Source organism: Solanum lycopersicum, chromosome 1 (genome assembly GCF_036512215.1).
Source record: "Solanum lycopersicum chromosome 1, SLM_r2.1".
NCBI classification, from domain to species: Eukaryota; Viridiplantae; Streptophyta; class Magnoliopsida; order Solanales; family Solanaceae; genus Solanum; species Solanum lycopersicum.
In genome coordinates this window covers 39,567,562-39,586,566 of record NC_090800.1, presented here as the reverse complement: position 1 = coordinate 39,586,566, position 19,005 = coordinate 39,567,562, and positions in this window count along the sequence as shown.

Here is a 19,005-nt window from a genome sequence, read left to right as displayed (position 1 = left end):
ATAGATCTCACACTTAACCGCATATAAATAGTGTCTCCATTGCTTTAATGCAAACACTACCGCGGCCAATTCCAAATCATGAGTTGGATAGTTACGTTCATGCGCTTTTAATTGTCTTGAAGCATAAGCAATCACATTCTTCTCTTTCATTAGCACTGCACCCAAACCCGAATAGGATGCATCACAATAGACAATGAAATTCTTACCTTTCACTGGCAAGGTGAGAATGGGTGCGGTAGTCAACAAAGTCTTGAGCTTTCTTCACACTCATCCGACCATACAAATGAAACATTTTGCTTAGTCAAGTTCGTCAGTTGGGAAGCAATAGCAGAGAATCCCTTGACAAATCGGCGGTAGTAGCTAACTAACCCAACAAAGCTCCGTATTTCTGACACATTAGTAGGTCTTACCCAATTCTTTACTGTCTCAATCTTAGATGGATCCACCATCACTCCTTCCTTAGAGACCACGTGTCCCAAGAAGGACACTGAATCTAACCAAAACTCACACTTGGAGAATTTGGCATAAAGCTTCTTCTTCCTCAACAACTCTAACACCATTCTCAAATGCTCCTCATGTTCCTTCTTGCTCTTTGAGTATATCAGTATATCATCAATAAATACGATCATGAAGAGGTCCAAATATGGCTTAAAAATGCCGTTCATCAAGCTCATGAACGCAGCAGGGGCATTCGTAAGACCAAAAGACATCACTACAAATTCCTAATGCCCATACCTCGTTCGAAAAGCAGTCTTTGGCACATCCGTTACCCGTATTTTCAATTGATGATAACCGGATCTCAAGTCAATCTTAGAGAAGACACAAGAACCTTGTAACTGATCGAACAAGTCATCAATGCGGGGAAGAGGGTACTTGTTCTTTATGGTTACCTTGTTCAACTGCCGGTAGTCTATGCACATCCGAAAACTCCCATCCTTCTTCTTCACAAACAAAACCGGAGCACGCCAAGGAGATGCACTTGGTCTAATAAAGCCTTTGTTTAACAACTCTTGAAGTTGGGCTTTTAACTCTCTTAACTCCGCGGGAGCCATTCTATAAGGGGGTATCGAAATGGGGCGAGTACCCTGTTCAAGGTGAATACAGAAATCAATATCCCTATCTGGTGGCATACCAGGAAGATCTGCAGGGAACACATCCAGAAACTCACTGGCCACCGAAACCGACTCAATCGAAGGTACTTGGGTAGTGTCATCCTTGAGATGTGCCAAGAAAGCTAAACACCCTTTACTAACCATTTTCTTAGCACGAAGAAAGGAGATGATACGCACCGGATTGGAAGTGTAGTCACCCTCCCACACTAACGGATCTGTCCCAGGCTTGGCTAACGTCACCGTTTTAGCATTACAATCCAAGATCGCAAATTACGGAGAAAGCCAAGTCATACCCAGAATTACATCAAAATCAACCATTTCTAAGATAACCAAGTCTACATAAGTATTGCTCCCCACAAAAGTTACAAGACAAGACCTATACACCTTTTCAACTATCACTGACTCACCCCCCGGAGTAGAAACACGAATAGGTATGTCAAGCAATTCACAATGTAAATTAAGACCATTAGCAAATGCGGAAGATACATAAGAGAATGTGGATCCGGGATCAAATAATACAGAAGCCATGCAATCACAAACCAAAAGATTACCTGTGATGACAGCTTCAGATGCCTCCGCTTCAGTCCGCCCAGGGTAAGCGTAACAATGGGCCCTATCGTTTGTCTTTCTATTGCCCCTACCATGTTGTGATGTAGTGGCTCCAGTTTTCCCATCACCTCGACCATTTTGGTGACCACCATTACCTTGACCACCACGTCCTCCAGAATAACGGCCTCTACCATGACCACCTCTACCTCTAGCCATTGGGGATCTATAACTCTGTTTGGGACAATTCCTCCTAATATGTCCAGTCTCCCCACATCCATAACACTCTCTAGAGTCAAGCATAGGCCTCTCAGAGAAGTTTTGACCGGTCTGAGGTGGACCCCCAACTACAGTCTATAGCGAAGACTGAATTGGTCGAACTGAGTAACCTCCGGAACCCTGTCCTCTAGAGTAAGAACCATTAAACTCCCCTCGTTTTCGAAACCTCTTTGATGTCGATGCCATGTTGAATTCATCTGGCTTCACTCCTTCCACCTCTACCACGAAATCTACCACTTCCTGGAAGGATTTTGCCGTAGCTGCTACCTGTAAGGCTGAAATCCGCAACTCTGACCTCAACCCCTTCACAAAACGACAAATCCGCTCTTGTGGACTGAAACAATGTTAGGTGGCATATCTGGATAGTGCACGAAACGTAGCCTCATATGCATTGACCGACATCCTACCTTGCTCTAGGCTCAAGAACTCATCCCTTTTCCTATCCCTCAATGTCCGAGGGATATACTTCTCCATAAACAAGCTAGTGAATGACGCCCAAGTCATAGGTGGTGCTTCTGTTGGTTGACACTCAACATGTGACCGCCACCACATTTTGGCGTTCCCTTGAAACTGATAACTCACGAACTCAACACCAAACCATTCTACAATACCCATCTTGTGTAGTAGCTCATGACAATCAACCAGAAAATCGTAAGCATCCTCAGATTTAGTACCCTTGAAGACTGGATGTTTCAATTTCAAGAACTTACTGAAAAGTTCATGCTGATCATTTGTCATTATGGGCCCAGTAGTCAGACGTGGAAACGTGCCTATATCTAATGAGGCATCCATATGAGGAGCCATAGTGGCTGCATGTTGTACCTCTGAAACCGGAGGTGTTGGTGCAGAAAACACTGGGGGTGCCTGACCTTGATCAGACAACCCACTGAGAAAGGCGAGAACCTGATTGATCATCTCTGGGGTAGGTTGGGGTGGCAATGCCTCATTCTGCACTTGTTCATTTTCCCCATCCTCCCCTTCTCTTATTACTTCCTCAGTCGGTGGAGGAGTCACTGCCGTAGTATCAGATGGGCTAGGTGCTCGTCCTCTTCCCCTAGAGGACGTCCTCCCACGACCTCTACCACGGCCCCTTGCCGCTGTTCTTTCTCGAGCCACAGCCCCAGTGGCTGGCTCAGTTGTTTCTTGTCTGGCCGGTGTTGGTGTTGACGTAGTCGTTGCTCTAGTTCTAACCATCTGCGAAAGAGAGTGAATATGGTCAGATACCAATTCGTATCGCCTAAATACTAATTGGACTCAAGTAATAGCACGAAAGAAGAAAGAAAGAATGGAATTTTCCTAAAGTCTTATAGCCTCTCAAGGAAAAGTAAAGGCGTCCCCCTACCGTTCCTTAAGACTCTACTAGACTCGTTCTTGTGTGATGAGACCAACGAACCTAATTCTCTGATACCAAGTTTGTCACGACCCAAACCGGGTTGCGACTGGCACCCACACTTACCCTCCTATGTGAGCGAACAAACCAATCTAACCTTAACATTTCAATATAATATCAATAGAAAGTAATGCGGAAGACTTAAACTCATTAAATAAAGACCAATTCATTAACTTCTAAAATTCAACATCTATTATTCCCCAAAATCTTGAAGTCATCATCACAAGAACTTCTACGATCAAATGACTAAACTAAGAGTATTCTAAAAGCTAATAATACATAAGAAGCTAGTCCATGCCGGAAGTTCAAGGCATCAAGACTTGAAGAAGAAGATCCAGTCCAAGGTAGAAGCATTAGCTCACCCTGAACTTCCGATGTAGTAAGACTGGCTTGAATTACTGTTGAGCTGAAGGCGATGGCACGTTTGCTGCACTCCACAGATAAACAAGAAGACAACATAAAAGTAGGGGTCAGTACAAAACACGGGTACTGAGTAGATATCATCGGCCAACTCAAAATAGGAATCAATATATACCGAGTAATATCATAAAATCAACTATGATACTCAACATGTAACAACAACAAATACTATATCATTAACAATTACTGTCAAGTTCACACATGAGGACTCAAGCCTCGATACCATACTCATTTGGGAATCATGTTCATTAGATTGAGTATATTAACATCTTTCAAGATTCATTATCTTTATTTCTCTTGTGTCGGTACGTGACACTCCGCTCCCTCAATATTCATTAATCCTCTTGTGTCGGTACGTGACACTCCGATCCCCTAAATCTATGTGTCGGTTCGTACCACCCGATCCCCTAAATCTATGTGTCAGTTCGTGACACCCAATCTCCTAAATCTATGTGTCGGTTCGTGACACCCGATCCCCAAATACTATGTGTCGGTTCGTGACACCCGATCCCCTAATACTACGTGTCGGTTCATGACACCCGATCCCCTAATACTACGTGTCGGTTTGTGACACCCGATCCCCTAATACTACGTGTCGGTTCGTGACACCCGATCCCCTAATTCTACGTGTCGGTTCGTGACACCCGATCCCCAAATACTACGTGTCGGTTTGTGACACCCGATCTCCTAATTCTACGTGTCGGTTCGTGACACCCGATCCCCTAATCTCCTTCCATCAATTCATCAAGCCTTCTTTCTTACCAAGGCATCATCAATCCCATTATTTTAGTTCATCACGCCTTCTTTTATACCAAGGCCTCATTATTAACAAAGAGATTAAGATTTTGCAAGATTTGGGATTCAATAACTTCATCATGCTTATATAATCACAATTATATAATTACATTCATGCAAGCATACAATTAAGCACATAGCATGGTTTACAATATTATCAATACATATCATTCTCTATTAAGAGTTTACTACGAATATCGTAAGAGAAACCATAACCTACCTCCACCGAAGAATTGCGATCAACAAGTTATCTTCTCAAAATCCTTGTTATCCTCTTCGTTTCTCTTTCTTTTTCTGTTTTCTCTTTGTTCTTTCTATTTTTCTTATTCAAACCCTCTTTCTTTTACCCTAATTAGCATATAATCAAGTGTAAAAGATGGCAATAATAACCCACTAATTAACTTAAGGTTACCTCTTTTAACCCCCAAGTAATTAGACTTATTAACATTAACCCACTAACCTTATAATTAAAGCAGGAATAGTCAAAAACGTCCCTTAAAACGTATAAAGAAATCCGACCTGGACTGGGATTGCGCAACCTGTGACGGGCCGTCGTGCCTGCGACGGTCCGTCCTGCAGGTCGTCGCAAAGTTCAGAGACCCAAATTTCCACCAAGGGTCTGTGACGGTCCGTCACACCTGTGACGGTCCGTCCTGCCATTTCGTTACGAAGTTCAGAGAGTCGATTTTCAGTACCCAATTTTTAGTTTTTCTAAGTGTTTTGAAACGAGACCCTGCGACGGTCCGTCGTGCCCATGATGGTCCGTCGTTGGGTCCGTCGCCTCAGCCTATTTTTCCAGAAATAAAATCTGCTGCTCAAAACGACTAAACAGGTTTTTACAATAACTTTCTTTTTGTTCTGTATTTATTAGTATTAAATATTTTCGATCTGCTTCTGCACATGCTTGTTATTTAAGTCTTTGTAAACAGAAAATTTTACAATTATAATTTATATACGGATTTTCCAACTTGGGTCGGTAAAAGAAAGGAAAAATGCTTATTACCTTTATGTTTTAAGATATTTTCCTTTTACCCAAAAAGTTTGTTTATTTTCTAGATATTATTAGTGTAGCTGATCCACTGTTGAGGAACTTCTTTGTGTAAAGTTGAAGTAAATACTTGAAGGATTTGAGGGGCTTACACGCTTTCTTTGACCGTAAACATTATATGCTTACTAGTTGAGTGATAATCAAGAGGGCAGAAACCTTCTTATAACATGTTTGTGATGCATGGTGTTGTTAGCCTTGTTGTAAGTAGGTATGCTTTGTAACAAAATGGTTAAAACGTATGATCGCATTCCGTTTGTTAACTTATAAGTGATGTTCCATTCATTAGATTGTCGTTCAAAATATTTCTCTCTGTTCTATGTTCCCATGTTCTTCAATATATCATTTGGCTTGTTCAGGATTTTTTAAAACAAAATTTGTATGTATTTTACTTTGACGGGATATGGAGTTGCCCAAGGGTAGTTTGTTAATTGATTTTCATTGTTTTTTAGAAACAAGCGCTCTATCCTCAGAAGGTAGTGCTAGAGAGACGGCAAAAGTAAGATAAAGTTTGACCATGCTTAGGAATATGTTTTGTTTTTCTTGAACATTTGGAATTCCCTATGATTTTTACTATTCTGAGGATGGTTTATTTGTCAACTATTTGTATTTTTTTTATAACTTCTATTTAATTATGGTTGTTAATTTCCTATATTTAGATAAATGTTGAGGTAAATTAAGTATAAGAAATTAGAATGAGCTTCAAATTAAGGAAATTTGAACAAGTTTTGAGCATTAATGTAACTAATGTGTATAACTAATTTCTTTTACATCTCTGTTAGTAGTCTGCATACTCTTATTGATTGAAAGTAGTTCTAGTTTTATTGATTTTGTATCTCCTCTTATTGTAGTTCACTTGTCCTGTATATGACATATAGAGGATAGGATTGATAAGCATATTGCATCACTCTCGAAGAACAAGGATCTCTGTTTTCTTATTTACTTCCATGCCTTGCATTATTGGTTTTCCTTTTCATTGTATTGGTTGTGGAATGATTCATTGTTGGGGGAAGGGTCTGGGCTCTGAGCTATGGTTGTCATATTTTGGTTATAATTTTTGTTTGAAATATTATGATATAACTCGCAGTTTAACATAATTATTTAATAATTCTTGTTAGAATATCATTGTGCATACCTAAAATTCTAACTCATAATTACATTATATTAAAAAAACTTGTTAGTGGCTAGTTTACTCTCTTGAAAAATCTTTTTATTCAAATGAAATTTTTTGGAGTTAATACATTTGATGGTCACTCAACTATGCACTCTTTTCTCAGAAAGTCACTAAACTTTCAATTTTCACTCAAAAGTCACTCAACTATGCACTTTTTTCTCAGAAAGTCACTCAACTTTGAATTTTAACTCAAAAACTATGCACTTCTTTTTCAGAAAGTCACTCAACTTTAAATTTTAACTCAAAAGTCACTCAACTATCCACTCTTTCCTCAAAAAGTTACTCAATCTATTAAATTATTATTTTAATTAAAATTTATTCATATTAATTATTTATACAACAAACCAAAATTTTAAAATATAAAAATACCATTTAAACCATTTAGTGATCCACCCACCTAATCCGACCCATTAAAAAAGTATGATATCACCCATTTTATTTTGTCTATAATCCTAATTCAAGATTTAACGAGAGGAATTAATTTAGGATTAAAGACAAAATAAAATGGGTCATATCATATTTTTTAATTGGTCGGGTTAGGTGGGTGGATCGCTAAATGTTTTAATTTATTTTTTAAAATTTTTAGTTTGTTATATAAATAATTAATATCAACAATTTTTAATTAAAAAATATTTTAATAGATTGAGTGATTTTTTGAGGAAAGAGTAAATAGTAAAGTGACTTTTGAGTTAAAATGCAAAGTTGATTGACATTCTGAGAAAGAAGTGCATAGTTGAGTGACTTTTGAGTGAAAATTGAAAGTTTAATAAATTTCTGAGAGAAAAGTGCATAGTTGAGTGACCATCTAAGGTATTAATTCAATTTTTTTGAACTCTCTATTATAAAGCTTCGAGTGAATTTGTTTTTTTGATTATTGAGTTAAAAGTGTTAGCTTGAGATAAACATTGAATTAAAGTAAGGTAAAAGAAGAGGAGATGTGGAAAGAAGATATATGAACTTGTTATTGAACATTCCGTCTCTGAATCACTGGAGGTTTATCAGGTAAGTAATAAAACATTAACACTCTCTTTTTCCCAAAACAGAAAGACCTTCCGTCTATTTGAAGAACACGATTTTCTCTCCAAACTAAGTCTTAAGAACACGATTTTCTCTCCAAACCTACATATTAATATAGTTGTTGAAGTATCCACCTCATCTATTGTAATAACAGATAGTATTAAATAAGTAGTATTAAATAATATTAGTATTTACTGTGTACTAATCCTAGTCCTATTAGGATTAGTACTCCTTAATTCTAGTCCTATTAGGATTAGTAATCCTTCCTATATCTCCTATATATATCTCCCATATATTCCCTTATTAGTTCAACACTTCAATACAATCAATATTCCTTCATGGTATCAAGAGCCAGAAAACCTAGATCTTCTTTTCTCTAGGTTTTTTTCTCTGTTTAGGGCACCGATCGTTCCCTCTTTTCTCTTGGGCGGCGGCATCCATGACAACCGAGGTGGATCCTCTCGATTCACTTCCTTCTGGTGTTAAACTCCTTATCAAGCATCTTCATACCCTGATTCCTGAAAAATTATCAGACATAAATTACCCTACTTGGAAAATCACCGTTCTTACAGCCCTTGAGGCCAATTACCTTCTCAAATACGTTGATGGAAGCACAGATCCGCCGCCCGCAGTCATCACCGCCACAGACAAATCAGAAAAAACAAATCCAACCCATGCCTCCTGGAAAGCCGTGGATGATCAGATCCGATCATGTTTGATTGTGGTCATCTCTCCCACGGTTCAGAAACACGTCCGATCCTACACAACAGCTTCAGCCTTGTCGACGACCCTCGCAACACGCTATGCATCAATTTCCCACTCTCATATTTTTCAATTGCGTGATCGTCTCCACACAATTACCAAAGGCACAAAAACTATGGTGGAGTATTTAGACGAGGTCTCCACCATCATCACAACCTTCAACACCGTGAACGAAATCATTCCCGAAAAAGATCTCGTCATGTGCATCGTTCGGGGGATTCCATCAGCTTACTCGTTTGGGGGATTCCATCAGCTTACGACGGTCAGCAGCACGGCAGCAACAACAGCCTGCACTCCTTTGGCAGCGGCGGGCAGTCATCTTCAAGCGGCGGGCGGGGCACGTACGAGCGGGATCGTCCAACTTATCAAATCTGTCAGAAAATAGGACACACTGCTGTTCGTTGCTAGTTTCGGTATGAGGAGAGTCGAAATAGTGATAACCGTGCCAATTATGCATCTCAAGCCGGCCCTTCCTCTGAATAGTTGTTGGATACTGGGGACAACATGCACGTTACTTCTGATCTATCGAAGCTTAACGCTCCAAATCCATATCATGGCTCTAATGGTATTACTGTTGGCAACGGTGAGTCCCTTAATATTTCTCACACTGGCACGGGTAACATTAAAACCCCCACCGTTATCTTTCACCTAGGTAACCTTACCTACGTCCCTTCTATTAAAACCAATCTCCTTTCAGTTCACCAATTCACAAAAGACAATAATTGCTCACTCTTGTTCACCTCTAATGATTTTCAAATCCTAGACAATACTACCAAGATGGAGATTTTTCAGGGCCCTGTGAGCATGGTATGTACGTTCTTCCCGGCACAAGTTCGTTTGCCCACCCAGTTTCAGAAAGTGTTCCTGTGGCTCCGGTGGCTCTTTCGGCTAATGGCCACAGTCTGTTGTGGCAGAGTCGTTTGGGTCACCCGTCTACTCAAATAATAAATTCTTTAATGTCTCAATTTGGTTTTTCTTCCATTCATGTAAACAATTGTGATTCCTTTCCAATTGCTAAATCTCATAAATTACCTTTTACTTTATCAGAGAAGAGTACAACTGCACCTTTTCAACTTATTCATTCTGACCTATGGGGTCCTACTGTTGTTCCTTCATTTGCTGGTTTTCGCTATTATATTTGTTTTGTGGATTATTTTACAAAATACACTTGGTTGTACCCACTAAAACACAAATCACAGACATACACCACCTTTGTCACTTTTGAAAAAATGGTCAAAACACAATTCAATTCTCATGTTAAACTTTTTCGAAGTGACAATGGAAAGGAATATGTCAATGAGTATGTCAATAACATCTTTGGCCAATTTTTGTAATCCCTGGGAATTATACATCAAACCTCCTGCCCATACACTCCCGAACAGAATGGGGTGGCTGAGCGTAAGCATCGCCATCTCATTGAAATGGTGGTTACTCTTCTACATCAATCTCATCTCCCTGTCTCCTTTTGGCTAGAAGCTCTAGCCACCACAAACTACCTCATTAACAGAATGCCCAGTCACACTCTCTCCAACGAATCACCGTATCAACTCCTTTACCAAGAACTTCCAAATTATACCAACCTCCGCGTCTTTGGGTGTCTTGCCTACCCTTGGCTACGCCCTCATATTACTCACAAATTACAACCCCGATCCCGTCCTTGTATTTTTTGGGCTATCATCCTACCTCCAAGGGTTATTGTTGTCTTGACCCACAAACTCATAAAGTCTACATATCTCGTCATGTCAAATTTGTTGAAAATGAGTTTCCCTACGAGTCTATTTCCTCCTCAACAAATACATCATTCATTGGCGTCCTTCCCCTTTTTCTAACATACTCACAGGGTCCCTCACCACCTTCCCCCACACCTTCACCCACTACCCAACCAACCCTCACCACCCCTTCGAACGTCACCCACAATACACCCGCAACCACCATCCACACTCACAACCAACCCAAACCACCCCATACCAACAACATCTCCAGCCCGATCCGTTTTGAGTCCTTCCCGGCCACCCCTGAATCACCACCACCCGTGCCACCCCCCAATACTCAGCCCATGCTAACTCGTGGCAAAGCCGGTATCTTTAAACCCAAAACCTTTCAGGCTACCATACTACCAAATACACCCCTTCCCGATAGTGAACCAGCAACCTACTCTGTTGCCTCAAAAAATTCTTATTGGCGTCATGCTATGGATGACGAGTTTAAGGCTTTGACTGATCAGAAAACTTTTTTCCTTGTACCTAAGCCCCATGGGCGGCACCCAGTGGGCTGTAAATGGGTGTACAAAATTAAACACAATGTAGATGATAGTATTTCCAGGTACAAGGCTCGTTTGGTTGCTAAAGGCTACAATCAAGAGTATAGTCTTAATTACTCCGAGACATTCAGTCCTGTTATTCGGCAAGAAACCATTCGCCATGTACTATCACTCGCCGTGCGCAACAATTGGCTCATCAATCAGTTGGATGTTTCCAATGCTTTTCTTCATGGAATGCTTGATGAAACTATCTACATGACACAACCACCGGGCTATGTTGATCCCCGCTTCCCTCAACATGTTTGCAAACTCCAGAAGTCTCTGTATGGGCTCAAGCAAGCCCCCGTGCTTGGTACACACGTCTGAAAACGTTTCTTCAGGGACTCGGCTCACGTGTTGCGTATACAACACGAGTCTGTTTACTCGACATTCAGCACACGGTACAGTCATTCTTCTTGTCTATGTAGATGATATAATTATTACAGGCTCTACTGCAGCTCTCATTCAGGATGTCGCTCGAGCTATGCATACTACCTTCAAAATGAAGGACCTTGGCCCGTTACATTATTTTTTGGGAATGGAGGTTTCTTGGACAGGCAGCGGCTTGTTTCTTCATCAGTCAAAATATGCTCGAGATCTGTTGCAGAAAGCTGGACTGGAAAAATGCACCAGTCAACCAACATTGATGGCAGTCTCTTCGTATACGAATGGAGCCGACACCCCCTTTGCCGATATCACCCACTTCCGCAGCCTCATTGGGGCTCTACAGTATCTGGCCATTACCCGTCCTGACATCCAGTTTTGTGTGAACCGAGTTGCTCAGCGCATGCATCAACCAAGTGAACATGCTTACCATTGTCTAAAACGCATTCTCAGGTACATTTTTGGCACTCTTGGTCGTGGTTTATTCATTCGATCCGGGGACTTGGAGCTTCGGGGTTTCTCACATTCAGATTGGATGAATGATAAAAATGACAGAAAATCTACATCGGGGTTTCTCATTTTTTTGGGGCCGAACCTGATATCCTGGTGTACAAAAAAATAACCCAAGGTCTCTCGGTCCTCAGCTGAAGCTAAATACCACGCCCTTGCTCTTCTTGCTGCTGAGTCCATGTGGGTCACATATATTGTTCGCGAACTCCGTGCCACTCACACTGTTCCTGCTCTCTATTGTGACAACAAATCAACCATCTGTGTTGCCAAGAATTCCGTCCTACACATCAGAATGAAGCATGTTGATACCGATTGTCTCTTTGTTCGCGATGAAGTTCAGGCCGGCACCATGACTGTGCAGTATATACCCACTGAAGAACAACCGGCTGATATTCTCACCAAGCCTCTCCCGAGCCGACAGCACGATTACCTCAGTTCCAAGCTTCCGTTCGCTTCCGCTCAGCTCAGCTTGAGGGGGAATAATAACAGATAGTATTAAATAAATAGTATTAAATAATATTAGTATTTATTGTGTACTAATCCTAGTCCTATTAGGATTAGTACTCCTTAATCCTAGTCCTATTAGGATTAGTACTCCTTCGTATATCTCCTATTTATATCTCCTATGTATTCCCTTATTAGTTCAACACTTCAATACAATCAATATTCCTTCATATTGATATTTCATTCCCTGTTCCATTTTTCACATATACTAGTGAATTATGAGATCAAGAAAACGAAGTGTAGGGCCCAGGGTTACAAACTCACATCTGAACATCCATACCCACAACCAAAAGAAAATGTTTGGAGAGTGCACTATCGATCTTCATAGAATATTCCATTGGGAAGTGCTTATGAAAAGCTTGATAGCGAGTCCAGATTCCTTTATCAGACCTAAATTTCAAGTCGGTCAATTGATGGATCTCTTGCTCACTGAACAGTTTGTGAAAACTAGATGTCCAGAAACTCAGAGCAATCCCTTTTAACCAATGCCAAGTAATTTTTCCTTTAGTGCTTTTTGTGCTAATAATCAACAATGATAGAAAATATGTATAACTAATTAATGTTCGTTTCCACCTTGCATAAACTAGAATTGTAAGGAGACCGCAACATTCTTCAAAAGCTATCTGCTCAGAGTTTCCACAGATGTCATCCCATAAGTGTGATTAATCTTTACCCAAATTTTTTGTGACACTGATCTTTCTCAAACTGACAAAATAGAGAACATAACTCTTCTAACAGTACTTCAAGCAGAATACTCTGCTCGAACGCATGTCCCCCAAATCTTGTTGTTTTCCACTTTACACCAGACTCTGACTGTCAAAGTATAACTCCACTGCAACCTACTGTGTTCCTTAAAAACGTTTGGTTGTTACCTTTGCATCTCAAGGCAAAATCATCTATGAAACAGGTTAGTACAAATTAATCTTAGTCATATTGGGATAAAAACGGTCCTTCTTCTAACTTTATTGGAGGTCTACCAGACATGCATCGTCGATACATGGACAACATTCCATTGTAAAACACTTATACATGATTTCCTATTGAAGATCAATCATCGTATCCTTATCAGTTTTTTGCTCTTTTGTTTTGAAAACTTGTTTTTCCTTTTTGTAACATTCCCATAATCAGGTGCACAAAATGAGCTTGCATTTCACATTCTCTTTAAGTAGTCTGCATATTTTATTTCTTTTATATCTCTGTAAGTAGTCTGCAATCTGGTTTTTGAAAATCTTTAATTAATAGCATGAGTTTTAGATATACAATGAAATAGAGTAAGGTAAAAAGTGAAGATGTGGAAAGAAAATCTATGAACTTTTTATTGAAAAAAATAAAGACATGACATATATGTTTCTGGTTTGGGATGCATGGTTCTGTTAACCTCTTTGTGAGTACGTTTGCTTTGTATATTTTTGGGATGCATTTGAATGTATGTGATATAACTTTTTAATACTTGACAAGGCCAAGCTTCTCTTTCGGGTAAGCCTTTTCTATGTCAATGCTATCTCTCTTTCAAGAGTCAATCTGTCGCATTGAATGATGTTATATATCTTGAGTATTTTTGGGGTGCATGGTTCTTATTACATGTGGTTCTGCTTTGTACATGTAATCATAAACCACAAAGGTTGTATAGTCCCCTTTAGCAACAACAACAACCTTTATGTTGCTTAATGCTTCCACTACCTTAGGATCTGATTCACAATCTTCTTTACTGTGACCCAAGAACCCATAACGACACCAACCCCATGTAAAGACCTTTCCATCATTCCCAACAACAGCAGCATGACTATCACGACCCAAAAATAGGTGTGATGGCACTTGTCTTATCCCACCAAGACAAGTCAACCTAAACCCCAATATCTAACAAAGTGCGGAAGTAAATGACAATCCAACAATAATTTCTAGTATAAAACCAAGTCATATAATTAAATCCCCAAAACCAGGTTGTCACGTGCACAAGCCTCTAATGTAAACATTAGAATTGAAACAAAATATAAGTCTAAAATGAAGTTGTCTTTCAAGTAAAAACAAAGTCATAAACTGGAGTACGAAAGTTCGCTGAGATGACAAGCAGCTACCTTACAATCCTCCCTGGATGCCTCGGAAACGAAGAGAATAGATGGTATCACATAGATCCAGGCTCGTAACCTACAAAAATTTGTAGAAGCAAGGGGTGAGTATCAAACCACGCGGTACCCAACTAGCAAACCTCTAAACACAAGTTAAGTGAACAAAATTCGGGTACTCCTTACGCCCTATATAAACCTCCACGCTACAGCCTAACAGTTTTCCAAACACACCACTAAATAACCACACTCTATCAGTTTACACATTCTCAATACAACTCAATATTCAACAGTCACAAGCTTCACAGAGAAACAATCACATTATCAGCAAACCACATGTCCAAGTTCATCTATAAAAAAATGTGCAATGCCATTAGATGCAATGTCAAATATCGTGATGCATGTCTTTCTTAAAGATACACACCCGCTGTCTCTCAGTCCGGGACCCATGGGGGACATATCTGTCCATGCATCTGTCGCGGTACACGACACGACCCTCGATAATAGTAACCTTCGCGGCGCGCGATACATCCCTCAAAATATGATATCCATCGCGGTGCGCGATACGACCCTCGAAATGGTACATCCTCTTACCACAACCATGTCTGAGATACAATGCAAATGACATGCTCAAATAAAATTGAGGAGATAACCATTTTGATACCAAAGCACAATTTACAACAAGGAATACAACACCAACAAATAAACAACAAGTCTCCAAATCATTCTCAACATCACACAAAGAAATACACGAATTTCGTATGCTTAAAAAAAGTTTAGAAATCCACTTGCCTTAACCACTCGAATAATCACTCTGGGACTTGAGCCTTCCCTTTCCGTTGAGCTCCCAAATCGATGCAATCTATGCAAGTATATATATTCACAATAAGGTTTCAGAACTAACAACACTCACACTTTTGTGTGTTTAATCTTGACTTAAAATTTCCCTCAAATTTATATTCAAGTTCGTAATTCTTGATACCAACTAACATTTCAACTATTATATTTTCCAAGTTCAAAGTCTAAGGTTAAGTCCCTTTTTTTTAATACCAACTTTAATAATTCACCAACAATTAATTATCTATCTTATTATAACAAACTCAAATTATAATATGCTAACAATAGTAAGGATATTTCTGTAAATTTACTCTCCAATACTTCCGTCTAGTCAAAGGCTTAATCAGTAGAGGTCACCATCCTGATACGTTCTCAACTTTTCAAAATACAAATTTTTACATATATTTTCCTTTCCAATCACTTCCAACAATCCAATTTAATAATATCTTAGTTTATAATGTAAACAATAAGAAAAGAAAAATAAATAAAAGAAGAAAAAAAATTATATTAAAATCAACAGTTTTACGAAATGAAAAAAACAATTTGCAGATTGTATTACCTGCATCCAAACTTTCCAAACATATATGTATGATCATATCGTGGCAATCAATGCCAATGATTAGATTATTGTTAGTATTATTTTTTATTTTTCCAACAATAAGAAATATTATAAAATAATTAAAATTATAAAGATTTGATTAATACATTACTCTCTCTTCCTACCTACCATAATTGCCTATGCATATATATGATATATAATATATAATGTTGAAAGTAGCAATTCAAAGCAACATACCTGCACTCGTTCAACGTCGCCGTCATAAGCAGTTCCTCCTTTTCCCTATTTTTTTTTATATTTTTTTGAATTATTTAAGTACTAAAAGTGATAGGTTTTACCCACATATTTTATTAAATATAGTCTAAATGGTATAGGGTCTTAAATAAATTATCACTTTAGCCCATAAACTATCAATTAATTAACTAAAGTTACACTAATATTTAAAATTTCCAAAAATGACCTTCAGGGTCATTACATTATCTACCACTAAAAATCATGTTCGTCCTCGAACATAAAGTAAAAGAAAGTACCTGATGCTTCAAAAAGTTGAGGATATCTGGCACGCATGTCAAACTCTGTCTCCCAAGTTGCCTCTCCCACTGATCGGTGCTTCCATATCACCTTCACGAAAGCAATCTCTTTGGTCCTAAGCTTTCGAATATGCCTATCCAAAATAGCTATAGGCTCCTCCTCAAATGTCAAGTCTAGACCCAGCTCCACAGAATCGACTGAAATCACATGAGATTCATCCGGAATATACTTCTGAAGCATAGAGACATGGAAAACAGGATGAACTGCCAACATACTAGGAGACAAGGCCAACTTATAGGCCACCTCTCCCACTCGGCTCAAAATCTCAAAAGGTCCAATGAACCTAGGGCTAAGCTTTCCCTTCTTTCCAAACCTCATCACACCCTTTATGGGTGATACTCGAAGCCAAACATGATCACCCTCCATAAACAACAAGGCTCTAACTCTCCAGTTTGCATAACTCTTTTGTCGACTCTGAGTTGTCAATAATCTATATTGAATCATACGAACTTGCTCCATAGCATCTCTAATCAAGTCTGTATCCAAAGAGTCCATCTCCGCCGAATCAAACCAACCAATAGGAGATCTACGTCGTCTACCATGCAATGCCTCAAATGGGGACATTTGGATACTAGAGTGATAACTGTTATTATAGGCGAACTCCGCTAGGGCTAAATGTGGATCCCATCTTGCACCAAAATCGATCACACTCGCTCAAAGCATATCTTCCAATACCTGAATGGTCCGCTCAGATTGACCATCTGTCTGAGGGTGAAATGCCATACTCATATCTAACTGAGTACCCAGACCATGTTGTAATGCCTTCCAGAAGTGAGAAGTAAATAGTGAACCTCGATCTGAAATGATAGAAACATGAACTCCATGTAGTCGCACAATCTGACTGATATATAGTTCGGCTAACTTTTCTGCTGTATACTTTACCCAAACTGGGATGAAGTGGGCAGACTTGGTCAGCCTATCAACAACAACCCAAATAGAGTCATAACCACCCACTGTTGTAGGCAAAACCACAACAATGTCCATTGTAATCCGCTCTCACTTCCAAGTAGGAATAGGCATCCTCTGAGATACACCCCCGGGCCGCTGGTGCTCATATTTGACCTGCTGGCAAGTCAAACACCTAGAAACAAAGTCTGAAATATCTCTCTTCATCCCACACCACCAGTAATGCTTACTCAGATCATAATACATCCTCGCCGCTCCCGGATGGATGGAATATCGAGTACAATAGGCCTCCTCAAGAATCAATCTAATCAAATCACCTGTCCTGGGCACACAAATTCTGCCTTTGATCCGCAAGACACCATCAGAATCAAGGACAGCATCCTTAGCTTCCCCTCTCAATACTTTGTCTCGAATGAGACATAATTTTCATCATCAAATTGTTGTGCACGAATTTGGTCGACTAAGGAAGACCGAGCCTCAATAAAAACAATCATCCCATCACTCTCTTCTGAAATTTGCAAGCGGACAAGACTGTTAGCTAATATCTGCACATCTCTAGCTAATGGTCTCTCCATAATACTAAGCGCTGCAAGACTCCCCATGCTAGGAGTCTTCCTACTCAGAGCATCGGCCACAACATTGGCCTTTCCTGGATGATACAGAATGGTCACATCATAGTCCTTCAGCAACTCAAGCCATCTCCGTTGCCTCAAGTTCAAATCCCTCTGGCTAAAGATATATTGAAGACTCCGATGATCAGTGATGATCTTTAATGCACCCCATACAAATAATGACGCCATAACTTAAGTACAAATACCACAACCGCCAACTCCAAATCATGAGTAGGGTAGTTTTTCTCATGGGATTTCAATTGCCTAGAAGCATAAGCAATCACTTTCCCCTTCTGCATCAACACATCACCCAAACCAATTCCTGAAGCATCACAATACACTGTAAAGTCTACACCTTCCTCAGGTAGAGTCAACACAGGAGTAGAAGTCAACAAAGCCTTGAGCTTTTGAATGCTCTCCTCACACTCATCAGACCACTGAAAAACTCACATCCTGTCGAGTCAATCTAGTCAATGGAGCTGCAATAGTAGAGAAACTCTGAAAAAATCATCGATAATAGCCTGCCAATCCCACAAAACTCCTAATCTCAGTAGGTGAAGTAGGTCGCGTCCAGCCTCTAACTGCCTCAATCTTGGCTGGATCTACTCTAATACCCTGCTTGGACACCACGTGTCCCAAGAATGTCACAGAAGTAAGCCAGAACTCACACTTTGAGAACTTGGCATACAACTTCTCTTCTCTCAACCTCTGAAGTACAATTCTCAGGTGTCGGACATGGTCCTCCTCAGTCTTAGAGTAAATCAAGATGTCATCGATCAAAATAATCATAAAAGAATCAAGGTATGGTCGAAACACCCCATTCATCAACTCCATGAATGCTGCAGGGGCATAAGTCAATCCGAAGGACATCACTAGAGACTCATAATGTCCATACCGGGTCCGAAGAGCTGTCTTAGGGATATCTGATGCCCTAATCTTCAACTAATGATACCCAGACCTCAAATCAATCTTAGAGAATAGTGATGCTCCCTGTAACTGATCAAATTAGTCATCAACACGCAGAAGAGGATACTTATTCTTAACTGTTACCTTGTTCAAATGTCTGTAACCAATACACATTCTCATAGTCCCATCCTTCTTCTTCCCAAACAATACAGGGGCACCCCAAGGTGATACACTAGGGAGAATAAAACCCTTACTCAATAAATCTTGCAACTGATCCTTCAATTCTTTCAACTCT